Here is a 19,458-nt window from a genome sequence, read left to right as displayed (position 1 = left end):
TTGAAACAGTAGTAGAAAAATGATTAAAAATACTTAGTTTTAAAACTCGAATGCAATAAAAACAGGTCAGCATGAAATGTCTGAATAAAAGATAACTTGTTATCATTATGTATATGTTACCGTGAAAGACCGAAATTGGAGAATGTCAACATTCACCAAATGCGTTGGTGAAAGATTGAATATTGCACTACATTCTTGTACTTTCAGACCCTCACCAGTGTATGTCGACAATCACAGATATGCTCTGGTGTAGGTCAAAAAGAGATGAGTATATGTACATGCTGTCATTGCAAAAGAAAGTGTTCCATAAATAAATGCAGTTGTAAAAGCAAGGACCTCTTGTGCAATTCAAAGGGTAATAATAGTTTATGTTGTTGCAATAAATAAGATTGGAATCACATAATTTATAAAGTTTTTAACTTCTATTATTTTCCTTTCTCATTTTGAATGTACTGTGTGTTTTAAGTTCCTATTTTAAGTCTCAAGTGCGTTTTTTCGAGACTGAATTACGGAAGAAAATATAATATTCTTATATGTTCAACATTCACGATTGGCACATGGTGAATGTCGACATTTACCGGTGTAAGTCAGAAATAAGAGTATTTGCAAAATATTTCGGACATACACCAAGCGACTATGTGAATGTTGACATTCACCTGTGAATGTCGACATTCTCCAGATTTCGGTGTTTCACCGTAACATATATACAATCATTCTTATGTAAAATAAATGTTACATGATTTCTTAGACCCCTGCTTTTCAAACTTTATCTATTAATCTGAGAATTTGATTATTTCAGTGTAGTAAATAAATAAGTTTTAATTTTTGAACCATAGGCACTCCGTAATTTTCAAATCATTGGCATTGGCAAGTTTTAATAAATATGTTATAGACGTCAATATGTTTGTTTTTTGTAACATATACTTTGAAAATTTTAATTAAATAATTTTTCATCAATAATGTGTGCATATATTTTACTTATGATGAAGAGAAATTAACATTTAAAAAAGGAATTATAGACTGAAAGTATTTTGTAAAAGAAGATATTGGAAAAGGAAATTATTGCAATTCATAGAACTTGTAAATGAATAAATGTAATAATTAGTATCATATTGTTCTTATTTATTAAGAATGGATATTAAATTATTGATAATAGAATGGACTTATAAATGTGAAGCACTTATGCGAACAATAATACTAATTCATAACATTCTGATCTTGATTTCAGTACTTAATGTAAAGCATTATTGACAGCTTAGTGGAACTCATATTAAATAGTTACAGTGCAATCTTAAGTCCAATGTATTTATTACAAGATAATGAAATTATAGTCTGGATTTTAATTCAAAACTCTTTTCACAATCTTTAAAAGCCCAATTTTAACCAGTACTTTTCTGTTATCGGGACAGGATTCAGACATGTAATGTATGTATCCATGAGTGGTTTGGGTTTCATTTTAGTTTAGTATGGCAAAGTACACTAGGTCTATCTGCCTGTGGGAAGGGATGCCTTTGTGGAGGACTTTCTAAAGGAAACTGGCTGGTATACACTTTACAAATGGAGAAAACCACGAAAACACGCATGAAGCCAAAGAATTTGCCTGGATTCGAATTCAGCGTTTAAAGATTTTACCACTCTGCCACTGGTGAGCCTATGTACATGTGTATAAGTGTGTGTGCATACACACACGTAACATGAATACATCCATCCATCCATCCATACAAAATCTGGTTCCGAAAATAAAATAGTACCTTTTAACCATATATCTTACAGTTTTAATTAATTTTATGTACTGTCATCAATAATACATCTTATTAGATACATCAATGCATCTTATTATCATTAATTTCTTACTAACAATTCAATTTCAATTGCCATGAGTTAATGCATGACTCGTACATATATAATATATAAGTTGTTTCAATATCAAGATCACAATATAAGTTACATAGCATATTTACAATAATTATTTATTACTCATACATGTAATGTATAAAATCAGGCAATAAATTGTAAAAAAATACTTTTAATGAAATTGGAAATAAATGAAAATATAATAATTTGCATGTCATTACAATTTTTAAATGCACAAACTTCACAGTTAAAAATACATACTAATGTAAGAAAATCAATATCAAATGCTTTTTCTCAAAAGAAAAAAAAATTTTTTGTCTGTTCAAGACATATTTTATCAAGTCCAACCATCAGTGGAAACCCAGGTAATCCTTTAATATGACAAAATGTAAAATTTGAAATACAACTTTAAGTTATTTTTTTTAATCCATTCAGTTTTGGCTTATGTAAGTTTCACTGTATTTAACTAGATGTAAAGAACTGTAAACACACATTCACACAATTCACTTAAAGGTATGTTTCCAGGAAATAAAAGTATACTTATTGGAATCAATTCAACATTACACCTTAGAACACGTAATGATACCTCATTGTTAGGCATTTTCGATACTCTTGAAATAGCATAACATATCTTTCTAAATTCAGTTCTTGTTAAATTATGTTCAGCATTATTTAGCATTTGCAGTTTTATAACTAAATTAGATTTCAGTAGGTCTATTACACTAAGCACTTACAGTTATTCACTATTATTTTCTTAACATTTCAACAAAATGAACTTCCTTTCTAAGAATGCATAAACAATGAGAATTCCAAATATTATATATGCTTTATCAGAACTATAATGTCAGTTAATAGTGATTTTTTTAAATTGAATTTGATTAATTCAAGCAATTCACTTGAAGGTATGTTTCCTGGAAATAAAAGTATACTTATTCAATTCAGCGTTACACCTTAGAACAGGTAATGATACCTCATTGTTAGGCATTTTCGATAGTCTTGAAATATCATTACTGGTAGTATATCTTACTAAATTTTGTTCAGCATCATTTAGCATTTGCAGTTTTATAGCTAAATTAGATTTCAGTAGGTCTATTACACTAAGCACTTACAGTTATTCAGTATTATTTTCTTTACATTTCAGAAAAACAATGAACTTCCTTTCTACGATTCCAAATATGATATATGCTTTACCAGAACCATAATTTGTCAGTTAATAGTGATTTAATCTTCATAGATAAGCATATCCAACAGTCTTGAAATATCAGAGCTGGTAGCATATCTTAAATATATTCAGTTCTGATTAAATAACATGTTCATCATTTAACTTCAGTAGTTTCACAGCTAAATTACATTCCAATATGTTCATTAGAGTGGACACACTTTTTCATCTTTTATACTCTCAACATTCTAATAATGAAATGAAGTTTATTTCTAAGAAAGCATATTGAATCCTGTAAAGCATATTGATTTCTTAATCAAAGCACAATTAATGTTGTAAATATTCAGATAGATATATGTGAAATGTATTTTAAGGATTTCTTGACACACACTATGTCAATTCATTGCAATAGTTACTGGTGGCATTTTGATTCAAAATATTTACTGCATTAATTACTGACACAAAATAGCACTTGGATTCACTAACTTAACATTAACTTCACTTGGTTTAATTCCCGCAAGTACATTTTATATAGTAGATGATTTAAGTCATTATCACTTAAAAGTTTCTGATTATCAATATGCAGAATAATTTGTAAACCACACTTTACATGCATCTTCCAGCCATCAGTAACTTCTATCTGACTAGACCTAATTTTGTATTGGAACAATAGAATAATCCTTAATATTCCGAAACAAACATTAAATCGGTTATATACAAATATATACGCATATATATACACTTTTATTCCGAAAAACTAAATGTACATTCAAAAAACGCACTTCGTAGAATGTAAACAAACGTCAGAAATATGACGTCACTCATGTGGGCGGAGTTAATGAAACCCTCATCTGGACTGTCATTGGCCAAATTCAAGCCGTTGTCCTAACAGTGTACATTTTGCTTATATGCTGCCGCGACAAAACGTTTGGAGCAACAGTTCTGAGAAACGGCCTTTGGCGAAATAGGGTTACCATCTTCACTTGGTAAACAGGCTGAAAGCCAAACAAGAATCAGTTATCGCTCAGATTGGCGAAAGTGACGTTTCCTTTCAAGTGACATTCGCTTCTTCGTGTTGTTTTGTACCGCTCACATGCTTTTCGTTTTAAACTTTATTGTTAGTAATGGAAGATAATAGAAAGGTGATTGCTATCAAGTTAATCACTTTGATCTCCACTCTGGCACTTCATTTAACAGATAAACACACTTCTGGTTATAGCAATCAATTACATCAGTAATAGCCGAATTCTGTATACACTAAGAATAGTTTAAAAATATGTGCTGGATAAGTCTATTTATCACACATCGCTTATGTGTATTTTCTGTTGTCTGCATTTCAATGAAAATTTGATGGCTCACTGGAAAATTTGTGACCTGGTTAAAGCATTTTCTGACTAACTTTATGGCTCATAATTACTGTTCTGTCCATTCAAACAAACAGACAAAAAAAAAAAAAAAAAAAAAAAGACCTTCTATGACAAAAATCTATATGGCTGATATTTACCTCCTCACAGCCAGCAGATACTATTCAGCAAAATGAAGATCAAATAAAGCATATGAATACATGAGCAATCAAACATGTGCGAGTTGTTTACTGTTCCATAGAACACTCGGTTATATACCTAAAACACATTAATTATACCAACTCTAGAAATTAGGTCTTCACATCATCAATTTGTTTTATGGTTTGGTTTATTGAGATTACAGCAAAGCACACTAGGGCTATCTGCCTAAGGAAAGGGATGCCTTCGTGGAGGACTTTCTAAGGGAAACTGGCTCGTATACACGTTACACATGGAGAAAACCACGAAAGCGCCCATGCAGCCAGCCCGTTCGCGGGATTCGAACCTCGGACCGAAATACCAGTGTTCAGCGACTTTACCGCTCGGCCGTTGGTGGACTCAGTTTGTTTTATGTAATTACCGCAAAGCACCGAGGGATAAAAACAGGAGGGATCCCTTTGTAGAAGATTTTTTAAAACCGGCTCGTATACCACTTACAAATGGGGCAAACCAAGGAAACGTCATGTAGCCAGCCCGTTCGCGGCATTCTAACCTGAGACAGAACTACCAGTGTTCAACGACGCTTCGGCCACTAGTAGGGCCGTGCACTTAATTGGAAAGTGCAATTCATTATGTAAACAGACATGAAGGTGATAATCAGATGTGCACTGTTTTAAGTAATCAAATGTTATAAATGCACAGCTGTTACATTTCTTATTATTTATTAGTCATGTTTTTATTACGTATGATATAATTATGAATTTACCCAATAACAAAATGTGTACACTCTTTAGTACTCAAATACTCATCAATTACTTTTCAACTGATTATTACATACCCATAATAATTTGCAAAGAACTGATAACTATAGTTGCTGCCTATTACATAATCGTTATCTGAATTAAAAGCAACTTCAAATAAACTTCTTGGCAATGTTCATTTTTGTATTCATACATACATATATATATATACACATCTAATAAGTCATATATTTACATATAGATAGAGATGCGATGGTTTAGAAGTTGTTAATATATATTTATTAGTATTAATGTAATGAATAAGATTTATATTAATGAATGTATATACAAATGTTTTTCATCATGCATAATAATAAATCCATAAATTTCCAATGTTTCAATATGTAGCATTTACAATAAAAGTATAGTTTCTAATGTATTTATAATCCAAAAAGTATTTCGTTAATAACATGAAAATAATATACAAATTTAATGAGTATTCTCATTATTACATAAGCTATGCTTTTCTTTTTTATACATCTTTTATGCTGTTTAAAATGTGTCACTGATTATGCAATTAACAATTTCAAAGATAAGTAATTAGGAGAAAAGCCGCGCATATACAAACGGATTTTAAAAAACTATTCAACTTAAATTTAAGAAATAAAATTCTATTATATAACAGTGATAATACACGATCAGCACGAAATACGACAAATGTGGCGAACGTTTGGTGACGAACAATTTGTAAACAAATCCGAATTGCAAGAACGTCGTAAAATACTGTCAACTCTGAAATTTCCACGATTATATATTTAATGAATATATAAACATTTAAAAAATGACTCAGGCAGTTGTATTACAACAAAACAGCAATAATTAAATCGGCCTCTATTTCCACCGCCCATCACTTCACAGTGAGAGCCATCGCCATATTGGAAGTTATACCCGTGATCCTTCAGAAGCAGAACTTTCGTCTGATTGGTTGAACGTTCGAGGAACACGTCTCCAGCCGGAACATTTTCGGAAAAGTTTTAAAATATTGCTCGTAGCCGGGACATGTTCCTCCTAGTTAGACGAAACATTTCTCGGAAGCCTGCCGCTTAAAGCCGTACTACTAGAATCTCGTTTCTCGGAATTGTCCCGGGTAAGCGCGCGCGTCTATAGAAGTGATAGGGCCCTAAGATCAAACAAAGTTACCTAACTTGCAAATTTACCGTGACCAGATAAAAACTGAGAAACTTTAAAATGAATAACACCTGTTTCGTTTTAATCTAATCTAAGATCAAACAAAGTTACCTAACTTGCAAATTTACCGTGACCAGATAAAAACTGAGAAACTTGAATAGAGAGGAAAGATACGGAATGCAGTCTCTGAACGTGTCTGGCAATCCTTTGTTCGTCGGTGTTTGCTTTGCAATAACCTTCGTAGGCGCAACTCCGAACAATTCCTATACAGCTATCTCGTCATCTCCTTTCTGATGATGAACTGCTAAACATTGTAATCCTGCTTTACGTCAAATAAGTGTATATAATACTTAATATTGAACCTTTTTTGTTCATTCAGCTCCACACCTATTTTTGCGATTCTTCCCACTAAACGTATATATAAATTGCGTTTAATGTCTATGACAATTTTTCATCTCTTGATACCTATTATCCCCCCCCACTGAATCTGTCGGTCGAATTTCGGAAACACCTTGTATATTCTGTTTTATTGATTCACGAGCTTCAGTTAACAACAAATTAGATATGATACCTGTAAGGAACTGCGGCGTTTCTTTCAACTGTGTCCTTGTGTTAGAATGACTACCACATCAATCCAGCAAGATGAGTGATTCCTGGAAAAGAACAGTCGATTTTCGATAGAAAGAAATCGACCAAAAGAAGAAAGAAATCGATCATCTGTATAGTATTTACTGTTGTGATCTGTATTTATTAAATGTTTTAAATTGCATTCTTAACCTTAATTAAAAAAATATTTTTAAATGATTACTTTCGAAAATTTTAGAAAACTGCTTTTAATGAAACTGATTAAAGAATGCTGTGATTTCAAGCAAAAAAGTAATATTTTCAATATTGGCAAATGAAATGCATAAATAAATAGAGACATTTAATTGAATTTCCACTTTTTGTTAACCTAACAACTGTTTTATTGTAATCTCGGAAAGAAAATAGTTTTCGAATTCGTTTGATGGTTTATTAAGAGTACGACAAGGCATGATAGGGTTATCTGCCTAAGGGGAGGGATGCCTTTCTGGAGGACTTTCTACTGTAAAATGACTCTTATACAGGTTACACATGGAGAAAACCATGAAAACTCTATTGCAGCTTGCCCGTTTTCCTGGAATCGAAACCCATTTGAATCCAGATACATGCATGATAATAATGACGAATACAATATTACCGCTTAAAGAGTATAGCATGATTTTTCAAACGATTATTTTAAACTCAGTTGCGTTTTTATAACGTATTTCAGGAAGTAAAACAATGAATAAAGCATAAATGAGAAGTACTAAAGTTTAACGTAATGATGTGCTTGGGTTCCTACGCATTATAGCAAATACTTCAGTAGAAATAGCAAAATTATCGGAATGTTTGAATTCTGGCAACCATACCCATAGCAATCTTTTATCAAGTAACGTCGCCATTTTTGAATGCGTTCTTTCTGCTATATTCCAAATTCTAAAGATTTGTATTGAAAAATCGGGGTATTTTGTGCCTTAAATTCAATGTTAAAATACTTATTTTAGGAGTTTGTAAACAATGAAAGAAATAGCGAGCAGGAATTACAGAATATTGCTGCGGAATTCCTAAAGGAAACAAGAAGGAGATGCATTTGATAAGTAGCCTGTTAGCAATGCCGAAGTTGTGCGCGATGCGGAGTTTGTGCAATTCTCAGATTTTTTTAAAGTGAAAACAGAACCCTTTGTACACGGGAAAAGGAACACAGCAAAATATTGCAGAACGATTTCACGAAGAACGTAAGTGTTTATTTGTTTACTATTTTTTGCATCAAATAATCCTTATGTAATAACTAAAATGTGTGTGTTTTCTTTTGATATGTCGATAAAATTTGCAGACAAATATAGAAATAGTTTGTAAAGTTTCATAAAAAATTCGCGAAAAGACTCAACTTGCATCGGATAAGTAACTTTTACCTTTTCATCTCTAAAAATCGCCAGATTGCTCCAAGTTAATTGCGTTAATACGTAAGTACATTTCTTTGCTGCAGAGTAGGGAGCATCAGGTGTATCGATAAAACTTGAGAATTATCAACGAACATTGCTTTCTAAATAATTAGCATTACATTTCGCAAATGCATTCAAATATCACATTAAATAACTTGTAGAGTCATTAGGTTATTTTGAAGCAGATGGCATGAAAAATTTGCAGTGTACTCGCCGGTACTCGAAACCTGGACCTCTCGAATACGCGCAGAGTGTGCTGCGGTTACATCGCAAAGGAATACCAAAAGGAACGATAAAATATGTTATATACTCTCCCTTTTAAAGGGCGACTGGGGATTAGGGAACCCAATTGTCAAAGAATTATTTTCCACCACTTTTACTTCGTACGAAAATCGTAGAACCTTTTTTTTTTTTTTTTTTTTTGAAGCAGGACACATGAAAAATGCCCAGTGCCCTCGCCGGGAGCGTAATAGCAAACCACACATTGAGTTGATCAATGTTAACGAATTTCACTTACTGCGCATGCTCAGTAGTGTACCGTTGGCGTGGGTGGAAATACTAGCGACTAAGGGGGGGCATAAACAACCCTACACAAACTCTGTTTGTCATGTCTTATCGATTGTTTACAATTGCAATACAACCGAAAATTGTTTGTGCTTAATGCATTTGCTTCTTTTCATTTCATTTTCTTTATATAGTTCATAAACGTTATATTTAATATCAGTTATTTATAACAATTTCCTTGCTTTTAATTCAGCAATTTAAACTGGATTTTATTCTTTAATTTGTTAAGGTATATTCGAATGGAACTTATAGTAAATACGCAATTGCTTTTATTCTTCACAAGTATAATCAATAAAGATTCAGCGAATGTATCTTGTAATGTTTCCTGTTTTGTAATCATTTTCAAACGAAAATTTCCGTAATTTACAATCGATATTTATACTCTAAGTAATGAAGCAACTTACAACTTAACAAGTTTTAAAACCTCGAACTGTTTACGCCAGATTGATATTCTGTTGAATAGCAACAGATTGATGTTCTGTTGAATAGCCGTATTTGTCTACTTTTAAGACTGTACCAAAGCCATAATTGTGCCAAATTCTCTTCTAAGCATGCGCAGTATGCGAAATTCGTTTAACATTGATCAACTGCATGTGCAGTTTGCCATTACGCTCGCCGGGACTCGATCCATGGACATCTCGAATGCGTGCCGAGTGTGCTACCGTTACACCACGAAGGCGTGCGGAAAGGTGGGTTAAAGTACCTTACAAATTATTTGATAATAATTGTAACTTCTTACTCGTAACAATACTTTTTTCTCTTATATAGACTGGCCTTTCACACGGATAATTGTTGATAATGCGTTTTGCGAGAAAGAGTATTAAGCACCCTTTTAATGGTACACGAGTTAAATAAATTCTCAAATAAATACTAGTATAAGAAATTTGGAATTTTGTTTGTACCGTATATGACTCTGGTGAAGATGAGTACCATATTTCAAATTATCAATTCATAGATACCAAACAAAGTTAAGAAGTAAATTTCCTGCATAGAAAGCTGATGCTGGAAAGTAAACGTGAGCTATGATGGGACATATTAATATATAGAAGGCGTTTCAGCAAGTCGGCTACAAACTTTCAGGAGTGATAGAATACACCAAGGGGGTGGAAAAACATATACAAATGCATGGTCGGAAACGTTTTCCTGACGTAGTAGTTACGACACAAATCCCAAGAAAGGAAGGACTAGAACAGGATGAGGAAATATACTTATTATTCTTAGTATAGCAGAAACCAAGAAATAAGAACAAAAACAGACAACGATCATCATCCCAAAATGTGTTCGAAATGACGACCTCGGACAGTGATGCAGAAACCGTGCTTCATGCATGGAAGATGTTTCTTGTTATGCTACTTGTTTCAATCTTCAGTATTCCAATGGCTGTGATATTGAGCCCACGTGGGTTGACTTCTGTATACCGAGAAGATGGTCCATCTCTAAATGCAGAATTAATAAAAGAAGATCTTAAGCTAGCCCAGAAATTAGGTAATTGTTTTGTAAAACATGGCCCTAATGAAAAGCGTACTGGGAAGTTTAATTGTGAACTGAAGTTGTAGTCAGCCTCTTACAGTGAGTTGTATAACATCCTAACAAAACATGAGCACAATGATTAATCCTTTGAGGGGAACATTGAACATTTTTCAGTTTTAATGAAATTAATGTAAAATTAATTAATCCTCCACGCGCCGGAGATGTGAGGCCTAGGTCGTAATTTCGAACACTTTCTTTAATGACGATCGTTGTCTGTTTATTTTCTTATTTGGTGGCGTCTGCTATCGTCCATAAGTACTCTATCGCTCCTGAAAGTTTGTAACCGATTTGCTGAAACACTCTATATATTCAAGCTTACAGGCTGCATGTATTTACAAAAGTGTTAAAAGGTAACGAGATTATAGCTTCTCTTTCCGAAATTGCAACGTTCACCATGTAGATAAGTTATTTTAAGCAGGAGGTATGAAAAATGTGCAGTGAGGACCAGGACCCCTCGAAAACGTGTCGAGTATACCGTTACACCACGAAGGCATGCAGAAAGAAGGGGAAAACACTCCCCCTTTAAAAAAGCGAGTGTAGATTAGGGGACCCAATCGCCAAATCATGGTGGCGACGAATTAGTGTTCGCCACTTTTTAGTTCGTGCGCTACTGTAGAATCATTAGGATTTTTGAAGTAGGAAAAGCGAAAAATGAGCAATGTGCTCGCCGAGACTTGAACTTGAGGTCTCGAAATACGGGCCGAGTGTGCTACCGTTATACCACGAAGGCGTGCAGAAAGGAGGGAAAAATAACCTTATGACCGTATTATCCTAGATAATGGCAGTAATTTGATTTGAAGGCAGGAAAATGCAGTAGATTTAAAAGCGTGCAGAAAGGAGGGAAAAATTACCTTATGACCGTATTATCCTAAATAATGGCAGTAATTTGATTTGAAGGCAGGAAAATGCAGTGGATTTAAAGGCGTGCAGGAAGGAGGGAAAAATTACCTTATGACCATATTATCCTGAATAATGGCAGTAATTTGATTTGATCGCAGGAAAATGCAGTGGATTTAATTCTTAAGAAAAAGTGAAAATATACTATACTTTTATGACATGTTAATGAACTGCTTCATAAGGTAGTAATGTACGGAGCTTCTAAAAGTTTCGAAGAAGTTCTCGAAGCCCTGACTTACTTTGCTTACTTTGAGACTCTTACTGCGATACTGGGTCCTTCGGTATCGCAGTCAGCATCGCTAACCATTATCTTGTTTGGGCGGTTTCTAAATGGTTGACCTCTTGACCAAGAACCAACTTGGCATGGAAAACATGGATCTTAGCATGGAAAACAAAGAAAAAGAAGTCCGTTTTCCGCTTCCACTCCAAATACCTCATTGATCATTGAGGATACCTTTTGTGACTTTTCGTGACATTTTGAATAAAAGTTGCAGTTCCATACTTAAGTACCCCATTCTGTATATGAACTCCTAGGATACATGTTGTATTTCTCGCCAGTGTGGTTGGTCAAACTTAGAAAGCCTTGAATTTCTCTCTAAGTATCATGAGACATATGTTAATGAAAAAAGAAATATGTCAATGTTCTATTGTCCAATACTGCTGATCAAAAATTCATACCTTCCATTTTTCTGCAACCCAAAGCATTCACAAAATATCTTCCGTTTGCAAATTAGTTTCTCTAGTGGCATTTCACATTTATAAAAACATTTTACTGTTTTAGATAATGATTTCAATTCTAATCTGTCTTTAAAATAAACTTTTAAGGAAATTATTTCATAATTGGTTTCACCTTTTTCAATAGATGTCGCCGATTGCTTTGTTTCTTTTCTTAATTGGGAACTTTTCGAATTTTCTAGTCTATTATTATCGCCTGAACACAGACTTCATCATTTTCCCTCCTTTCCTTCCTACAGCGGAAGAAGAAGGTTCTATTCAAAACTTTGAAACTGAACCTGCCAATTTATGCAAACAATGAGTCTTACTAATTCAGAAGTCAAACAACAAAAATCAGCGTTATATTTACATGACTTCTGAATTGGTATTTATTCGGCGTGTTATTGTGTCTTAATTAATGAGTCTTTGCTCTGTTATCTCAATTATTGTACTAAATGGTTCAATATAACAGTCCTTTTAAGAAAATTGTCAATGAATGCTTATCGTGCTTATAGTTCCATTCTAAAATATTAATAATTGTAGACGTCCAATAGTAATGTTAATTATAGCGAAAGTAAACAGTAACACTCATTTCGCTCACGAGATGTGGGTATCATATGCGATAACATTACCAGATATATCTTACACAATTTTGAATAAAAAATATTAAGAAACAACAAATACGTGCTTCGGGCAGAGATGTGCTTCTTTTTTTTTTTTTTTTGATAGCAGAGACTTTGTAACTTATCTTTTATTCTTGATGTTATGTTGTGAATTTTAATTATAATAATGTTTGTTTTAAGTTATCATTATTCTAGTACTTTTTTTGTTTGTACCCATGTGTATTCTAATCTGGTAAAAGAGCTTTCTAAAGTTGTTAGGGCTTTATTTGGCTTCTTATTCTTGAGACTGTAGTGTAAACAAAGACAAGAAACGGTTGCAAGAGCCACCTGGTTTATGGCCTTTTACTGACAGTGGAAGCAGTTAGGGAGTTGTGTTGTCACTTTCTTCGCTGGTGACCTTTTTACTAATGGCATTGAAACGAAAATCGTCTTGCTTTTGCTTTGTTATAGTTGCAATTTTGTTTACTTCGAGACAGTGGGGATTGCTGTAAGCTTAGGTAATTGGATTCTCGTATAGCTTAGTTTCCGCTTGTTAGCTGGGGGGCCCACTTTACATCCTACGTTGAAAGTACAGATGGTCAGGACTGCTTTGTCCAGATTGCCTTCTTTTTGATTCGTTGTGGGGGTGTAATTTCCTCAGTTCAGATAACGTAAAATTCTGGGATTGGTGTGATTTAATTTTATGATTTTTGTTAAGCCTATGAAATTTTCGGGGGCAGAGAGACGAGTTTACTTAGGTGCTCACACCTTGTTAGAATTCATATGGACTGATTTTTTGAGCTAAAAGGAAAAAGAGAAAAAGAGCGGGGGCTTCACCCCTTGTGGGTCTTGCTCTCGCGAGCGACATGAACCAGCGGTTTGCGATTATGGTTGTAGCGGAGTTTGATTTAAGTGAATTTTGAGCAGCCGCGATGTGAAAGAGAAAGAAAGATCGAGGGGCATTTTGCCCTGCTGTAGGCATCCTGAGCAAGAAGGCTTGAGTTGCGTTTTCCCTCCTTGCTCTAGTGGATGCATTCTTTTCTTCAAGATGTTTCAAAGTTTTGTGTGATAGATGCAAGGAACATTTTCGTGCGAGATGTCTAGAGAAATATGCACTAGCTGCAAAGAGCATTTTACTGAGAGCTGATTACTACTTTAGTGCAAGATGTATGAGCTCCAAAGAGGATTTTACTGAGAGCTGATTACTACTTTAGTGCGAGATATAGAGCAAATCTACCAAGAAAATTTAGCACAGATCTTCTCTCTTCACCCGAATCGCCGGTTTATCTCCAAGAGCCTTTTTCCGAAACATTCAGCATAAAATGTTGATTCGCCGCTTCAATGATGCAAGTGATCGTGCTAAAAACTGGTGTATGTTCAGCTACCTGTTATTGAATTGAAATAAAGATCCTTCTAAATTGGACTATTGGTTCCCACCTAAAGGACAGATAAAGCGATTCCTGGTTGTTTGAAGAATTATTAGACTGTAGTTTCCACTCATGATTCCTAATAATTTTAGACGCTTCCGAAAGGGTTGTGACAAAAGGAAAAATGGGCTTGGCTCATTTCCCTGTGGATTGGACACTAAAGATCCCACTACATAGAAAACTGTCTTCCATCTGTGAGTGAAATTTTTTTAAAGATTATTTTCTTTCTTTCCTTAGTTTTCCCAATGCCGTGGTGGAACAGTTAATAATGATTTATCTACCTGTATATATTGTCATTACTTATATAAATTAAATATAGCTAGTTAGTAATATTGAGAAGTGATTTATAATTTCAAGTTAAGGCCAGTTTTAGAAGGATAAAAATTTGTTTCATCTACTGAATTTATGAGTTAGAAAAATGTAAATTTCTAATTAATGAGAACCATTTATTTGAGGATTAAAAATATGTTATACCTTCTTAATTTATGAAAAAAAATGTTTTAATTATTGAACATTAAAAATGTTTTAATTATTTGTGTGACATTATATGTTACTTTTCATGGTAATACATGTGGCAGGATTATTGATCAGTTATCTAAATGTTCAAAAATTCTCACCAAATTTGTTACCTCAAGAACTTACTCGGAAATAACTATCTATATCTCTTTAGTTATTTATGACTCTACAATAATTAAATAATTCCTTTACTCATATTCTCAAATGATGAAAACAAAAGTTACACTAACTCTCTAAAAAGAACAACATCATAGTATGTTGCCATTCTATGAAACATAAACTGTTACAAAACATAGATAATAATAATATGAATAGATAATAAATAAAAAAAAACCTATAGAGTAAAGATAACGATTACATCTGCTTGAAGCTTGTGCAATATTACTCAGAAGCTGCAGTTAGAAAAATATAAACAAAAATATTAGAGTCAAAATATTGTTCATCCTCCCACCTTGCAATATGAAATTCGGGATTGAGTATTGCAAAATAATAAAAAATTAAACATTGTTCTCACAAGTCCAATCGATGAGGAACTCTAATTGTCCTTCCTGATTTGGTTATCGTGGGCGATTTTAAATGGGTATGGATTATTCTATTTGTTTCTACAGGTGCATCCTCAACTGGAGTTTACTCTACCGAAATATTTTCGCATGGTTGACTTCCGCTGAATTTCGATGGAAGTTCCTCGGCAGTCGATAATTCCAAAGGATAAAGATTTTGTACAGCTCTTACGACTTCTCCATTTTGCACTTCTTATAAGAGGATGATCACTTGGCAAAATAGCAGGAGTTCTGAACTCAGATGTATCTTCTCTTTGAAATATTGCTGTTTTAGTTCTGATGATCCCACAATCAATGAATGGATTAAGACTTAAAATCTGTTTATCTTCTGTTCCATTAAAGGACTTCTTTTGTATTAAACGGATCAAGATATTCTCTGCTTCATTTAACTCAGATACAGTAAGTTCATCCTTTTTCTTGTTTTGATGTTTACAGTTGTAAACAAAACGACACATCCACGCTACCAGTCTGATTGTCTTACGATAACTTGAGAATCTAGTAGCAACTATTTCACTATCATTAAGATTTATTAAGGATGAAATAATCCTTTTCTTTTTCTCAAGAGCTATTTCTTCTTCATCAGCACTAAAATCTTCTTTTGGCCATTTTTCAGGTGATAACTATAGCCATTTAGGTCCTTGCCACCATCTGTATTTAATTAAATAAGAAGCAGAGCATCCTCTACTGGGCAAATCAGCAGGATTCAGTGATCCTGGTACGTGCCTCCAGGAATCTATAGAAGTCAGTTGCTTTATTTCCTTAATTCTGTTGTGAACAAATACGTCCCATACTTCATTTCTCTGTATCCAAGCTAGCACAGTAGACGAATCTGTCCAAAAATAAATATCATCAGCTTGAAATTCAGGTATTATGCTGGATGCTAAACGTGCACATATTGTAGCTCCAAGAAGTTCCAATCGAGCTATTGTTGCCTTTTTCCTTCCGCTGGGTGCAACTCTGGCCTTAGCTTGCACCAAATGAACTTGAACCGAATCTCTTGTTTGTACTCGAACAAAAGCCACAGCTGAATATGCAAGTTTGCTCGCATCATTGAAGAAATGAAGTGAGATATTTTCAATCTCACGATCACAGTTTAACCATCTTGGTATTCTCATTCTTTCCAGACACTGCAAATCATTCAACCATTTACAAAATTGTGATTTTGAATTTGAATCAACTTCTTGGTCCCAAGATAACTTAACTTCCCATAGGTGCTGAAGTAAAAGTTTCGGCACAAGAGTTACGGGGCAAGCTATTCCTAAAGGGTCGAATATTTTGTGTGTAGTAGCTAAAATCTTTCTTTTAGACAAAATTTCTGGTAGACTGTAGGTGATGTTAGTAATATTAAGGCAAAGGTAATCTCCACATCGTTCCCAAATCATTCCTAATACATTTGTGGTACTAGAGGAATTATCTGTTGGGTCACTATATTCCCAACCACGTAATTATAGCTTTCTTGGAGCTAAAGTATCTGAAGCAACTTGTATGAATTGTTGCAATTCTAAATCATTTTTCACACTCGCTAAACAATTAGCTACATAAAAGCTCTTCTTCAATTGCTCAATAATATCCACTTTATACTTTGGGTTTCCATTTAGTTGTTTCAAATTGTATTCTACAATAGAAGATGGTGAATTACAGAAACTAGCAAGAAAGGGCTGCTTGTAACTCCAAATACTACCCTACAATGCCTGTAATACTTCAGTTTTCCATCAGTTTTATACCATAAGAATCTTAGATAGTCTTTATCCTTAGCGTTGAGACTTATTTGTAAGAATGCTTTTCGTATATCTGCAGAAACTCCTATTCTGTTCATTCGGAATCTATGAAGAATTGAAGGAATCAGTTCGATAAGGTTCTGACCTTTTTCTAGACAATCATTGAGACTAGGGGATCCTTTTTGTTTGGCCGAGGCATCAAACACTGGCCTGATTCGTGCAGTACTGTTTTCTTTTACTACGTGTCGATGTGGTAGATAATGGCATTTACATCAATTTCGCTTTTTGGTACTTCTTCTATGATGCCTTCTTGTTCCCATTCACTAAAAACGTCTCCATAAGCATCATAAAGTTTCTCAGCTTTTAGTCGTTTTACTTTAGAAGCTAATCTCTTTACAGCTAAGTCATAGTTATCTTTTAACGGTAGATGGTTATCAAGCCATGGCAAGCTGACTTGAAAACGGCCCTCTTCGTTCACCTTTACAGTAGACAAGAAATGATCTCTTGCTTCTTCTTGAAGTTCCAGTTTACTTTTCTTCTCTGATGGATCTAGAATTCCAAGTGAATCTAGAGACCATAGATCGGATATCAATATTTCCTTATTCAACATGGATGTGACGAGCAGTGCGGAATTGTCCGAGATCTCACACATACTATTTTTCCCGAAAAGAGTCCAACCAAGTTTTGTTTCTATAGTAGCAAAGCCTGAAGTAAGCAATTTAAATCCTCCGGTGATCAACTTGCCTGCAATGTCAGCGCCAATAAGTATTTCTATTGGTCCATTATTCTCGTCGCATACGGATATATTGTTCTCTTTAAGCTCTTGAATCCACTCGCCATTAGCAACTGGTAGTATCTTCCACAAATAATATCTTGGCCAAGAGCTTTGAAGTTACAATGATAAGTGCCATCCGTTTTAGACAAGAACACTGTAAAAACATCGTGGTTTATGACATCAGTACATGACCCGCCAAATAATGAATGGCTCAATATTTCTTTAGATGTACTCTCAAATTTCATTTTATCTGCAGTGCTTTTTAAAATATAAGATCTCTGTGAAGCTGAATCAATAATAGCACGGACCTGGTGCTTTCTATCTCGCCCTTTCAATGTAACCGTTAAAGTTTGCAAAAACGCATTTGTTGTTCTCGCCAAATTGGCGAGGGTTTCATCTCGTTCAGGTACTGCATCCGCATTTTCATCCTTATTCATGTTAACAGGAACTGGAGATTTTGATTCAGCTTGGATATTTCTACATAAAAGTATGTGGTGTTTCTTCCCACAAATCACACACGATGTTCGTTTTTTACATTTAGCTATTACATGTTTTCTGTCTAAACATAAAAAGCAGCTGCGACTATTTAGAACTGCTTTTTGCCTTTCCTCAGACGTCATCTTTCTTGCTTTAACGCAATCACCAGATGCATGATTTCCAGCACAAAAAATACATCCAGTTGAATTTGGTTCAGATGTTGCTATTAAAATAGAAGCAGAAGGTGTTTCTCCACGGTTTTTGAAACCAAAGTGTTTAGCATTCCCAGGCTTAGGTGTCTGATGTTTAGTAAAGCACTGAGTAGCTATAGATACTCTCTCTTCACCTTCAATTTCATCGAGCAAAAATGAAAGCAAACCATCTAAATCCATGCGATGTGTTGACGCATTTTTCTCTTTTTGCTCACTACTTTCAGATTCTCTCTGACTGCGATTAATAACTCGGAATCTTTGCCATGCTCTTAATGTATCATTCGGCAGTGATGATTCGACTAGAGGATATAACATCGCCGCATATTTATCTCTAGCAACACCCAGAACTTCTAACGCTCTTAGTTTCGATTCTAAGTTATCATAGAGTTTTCATAATGAAAATTTCTGTTGAGAGTTTTTTAATAATACTAACGAAAGTAGATCTCTAACATAGACTTCTATAAGAATGTCTTCTTTCCCAAAACGCGATTGCAGTTGTTCTAAAGCTTTACTATAACTTTCGCCACCGGACGGAAAGCTTTTGATTAACTCTTCAGCAGATGACTCTTTTTCCATAGACTGCAATAAATATGCAAATTTATCATGATCATCTAAATTGGGATCATTATCGATCTTTTTAAACTGGCTCCAAAATCCTAACCAGCTTTTAATATTCCCATCGAAAATCGGAAGTTTAAGCTTAGGATAACGAATAGTAGCATTTTGAGTTAAGCTTTCATTAACAACAGAACCGTTTTCCTTTTCAGCTAAAAGCGAAACTAATTTACTTTCTACCATTCTCCACTTATCAATATAGCATTCCGACTCATCAAACTCGTTATTTATCACAGTTTCATCTTTTTCAATTTTAATCAATTCTTCTCTATAAGTCTGTTCTATTTCAATCATAGGTTTTGCTTTGTCCTCAACTAATTTAAGTTTCGAAATTTTTCCCTCTAAAGATAAATCATTTTCATTCTTCTCAAAATCATTTAAAGCTTTTGTAAACACCGACTCATC

The sequence above is a fragment of the Stegodyphus dumicola genome, chromosome 2 (assembly GCF_044657685.1).
Source record: "Stegodyphus dumicola isolate Sdum_Otavi_A_Nest chromosome 2, ASM4465768v1".
In the NCBI taxonomy this organism is placed as follows: domain Eukaryota; kingdom Metazoa; phylum Arthropoda; class Arachnida; order Araneae; family Eresidae; genus Stegodyphus; species Stegodyphus dumicola.
This window is presented reverse-complemented; position numbering follows the sequence as displayed.